This window comes from Chiloscyllium plagiosum, chromosome 14 (genome assembly GCF_004010195.1).
Source record: "Chiloscyllium plagiosum isolate BGI_BamShark_2017 chromosome 14, ASM401019v2, whole genome shotgun sequence".
NCBI lineage: Eukaryota > Metazoa > Chordata > Chondrichthyes > Orectolobiformes > Hemiscylliidae > Chiloscyllium > Chiloscyllium plagiosum.
Window position 1 is genome coordinate 82,174,827 of NC_057723.1, and position 3,213 is coordinate 82,178,039.

Consider the following 3,213-nt stretch of genomic DNA (forward strand, 5'->3'; position numbering starts at 1 on the left):
GAGACCTTGGAGTGCAGGTTCATAGCTCCTTGAAAGTGGAGTCGCAGGTAGATAGGATAGTGAAGAAGGCATTTGGTATGCTTTCCTTTATTGGTCAGAGTATTGAGTACAGGAATTGGACATTTCTTCTTGGTATGCTTTCCTTTATTGGTCAGAGTATTGAGTACAGGAATTGGGAGGTCATGTTGCAGCTGTACAGGACATTGGTTAGGCCACTGTTGGAATATTGCGTGCAATTCTGGTTTCCTTCCTATTGGAAAGATGTTGTGAAACTTGAAAGGGTTCAGAAAAAATTTACAAGGATGTTGCCAGGGTTGAAGGATTTGAGCTAGAGGGAGAGGCTGAACAGGCTGGGGCAGTTTTCTCTGGAATGTCGGAGGCTGAGGGGTGACCTTATAGAGGTTTACAAAATTATGAGGGGCATGGATAGGATAAATAGACAAAGTCTTTTCCCTGGGGTCGGGGAGTCCAGAACTAGAGGGCATAGGTTTAGGATGAGAGGGAAAAGATATAAAGAGACCTACGGGGCAACCTTTTCACACAGAGGGTGGTATGTGTATGGAATGAGCTGCCAGAGGATGTGATGGAGGCTGGTACAATGGCAACATTTAAGAGGCATTTGGATGGGTATATGAATAGGAAGGGTTTGGAGGGATATGGGCCGGGTGCTGGCAAGTGGGACTAGATTGGGTTGGGATATCTGGTCGGCATGGACGGGTTGGACCGAAGGGTCTGCTTCCATGCTGTACATCTCTATGACTCTATGAGTATTAATCGAATGAATCCCTTTCCCATTGATGATCTCTGCAGTGTTGTGGCATAGCACTCTCAATGCATGTGTACAGTCGAAGGCACTCTTCTTGGAAGGACCCAGTCACACAGAGGTCAGAGCAGCAGTGATTCTCACATCTACCGGGCAAGCGTGGCTTCCCACACCTGCAGCCCTCAGCTCCTGCTCCAGCTTCCAGGAGCATTCTGTCACCATATGCCAAGACATATAGAGGCTACGTTGGCACTGAGCCTCATTCATCCTCAGGAAATGGAGTCAGAGTTGGAACGTTTGGAGTCTCCTGTGGCCCTTGTGAATCTTGAGGAACCCTGTGCCTACAACCTTTTCGTTAGCTCATTACTCTTCATCCTCTGCAGGGAGCTGCTGCTGCTGCTACTGCTGGGCTTGCCATCAGTCCTGGTCCCCTTACATCTGCCTTCAGCTTGTTAGGAAGGCAGTCACTGTGACCAACATGCTTCCAAGTAACAGAGTGGGAAGGACTTAAATCATAGAAGTAAAGAATCCCTACTTTGCGGAAGTAGGGCATTTGGCCCATCAAATCCACACTGACCCTTCAAAGAACATGGAGAAGTCTATCCATATTCACTCTATTGTGGTGCAAGGCTTATCTCCAAAACGTTGATTCTTCATCTTCTTTCACAGCCCTTCATCACATCCGGCGCAGATCCGACATCTACAGCTAAGATTTAGAGATCTGCTGACTGGTATACCCCAGTCTGTGATGACTTTAAAAGTGTCTCATGTGGTCTTAGAGCAAAAATGACACCAGGTTTATGAGAAGTTTTGTGCATATTTGTAGATGCAGCCTCCTCAGTCTGACCTGCTGCAGGAAATGGGGTCACCGGCAGACGGTCACTGATACTGAGCTCTTGGCTAACGTGATGAAGCGCAAGGCTGAACACATCTCCAAAAACTACTGACTGCTCCAGGTTTCCAAGCCAGCCATCTTTTCCATGGAAGCTGCTAAGTGCTCACATGTCAGAGGCACCATAATAGAGTGAAGATCGATGGACCCCTCCATGTGAGCCCCTCCTGCCTGTCTCTAAGATATCAATGCCATTATGACCAGATCCTGAAGCATTTTTCTGCATGGGGTTGAGAAGGTTCCTGGTCTCCAGCTTTGCTCTGAGTGCCAAAGACTTAGATGGTGAAGAATTATAAAACCTTATCTTGAGGAATGTCTGAGAGTAGCTGTATATCTGAGAAGAACAGACTGCAATGTTCCTTGAGGACTGAAAGTGGGAATGGGGTGAACGAGCACTCATTGAACCCTGCCAGATATTGAGCCCTCACCATATGGTAAGTGAATATGAAACGCAATGCTCGGAAAGCGTTAATAATTATAATTTGGGTGTGAGCCCTTCAAAGCACATCATGTATGTGATGGTTAAGTGGACAAGCCTGTGTGACCTGACTGCATGGTGGCAGAGTTAGACTGGGTGATGACCCTATGAATGTGAGGTGAGAAGATCTTTAATGAAGCGTAAGAGATTGTACATCTGTTTACTACACAGTGTCCAGGTTCCTTTCTGAGGACCTATGGCACTCATCATAGAACCGATCTGGGGCTGGGATATCTAGGCATGATTGGAGGGCTCCTTTCACCCATCATTGGGCAAGAAAAGCTCCTTCCTGAATCAAATGGTCAGCAGCAGAGTGTCCATCCAGGATTCAGTGAAGCAGGGAGTGATCTTCTTATGCTTTGCAGACATCTTGACAGGACAGAGAGTTAGTGAGAGATTGATTGTTGCGGGTGAAGGAGCATCCAGCTGGTCATTAAGACCAGTAGGGGCAAGATGTTCTGCTATTAGCCACACACCATTCCATATTTTGATGGCCAACAAACCCTCTTCGTACAAAATGAACCTAAAAGTGAAAGATCACACAAGAATACTTGCCGCTGCTCACGGTAACACAATCTCATCGAAAATGCTCCCTGCCTACTTTAATTTCAAAATGGAAAAGCCTGGCATATTTCTGAAGTGTGTAAGGTAATAGAAGGATCTGGGATGCGTGTGTATAGATTTCTGAAAGTGGCAGGATTTATTAATGAAAGCATATAGGTATTTGGTTTTCATTAATGAGGCATAGAACATAGAAAAGTACAGCACAGAACAGGCCCTTTGGCCCACAATGTTGTGCTAAGGTTAAATTCTAATGTAAAAAATAATAACTTAACCTATGCACCCCTCAACTCACTGCTATCCATGTGCATGTCCAGCAGTCGCTTAAATGTCCCTAATGACTCTGCTTCCACCACCACAGCTGGCAACGCATTCCATGTATTCACAACTGTCTGCGTAAAGAACCTACCTCTGACGTCTCCTCTATACCTTTCTCCTAATATCTTCAAACTATGACCCCTCGTACCAGTCAATCCTGCCCTGGGGAAAAGTCTCTGGCTATTGACTCTATCTATTCCA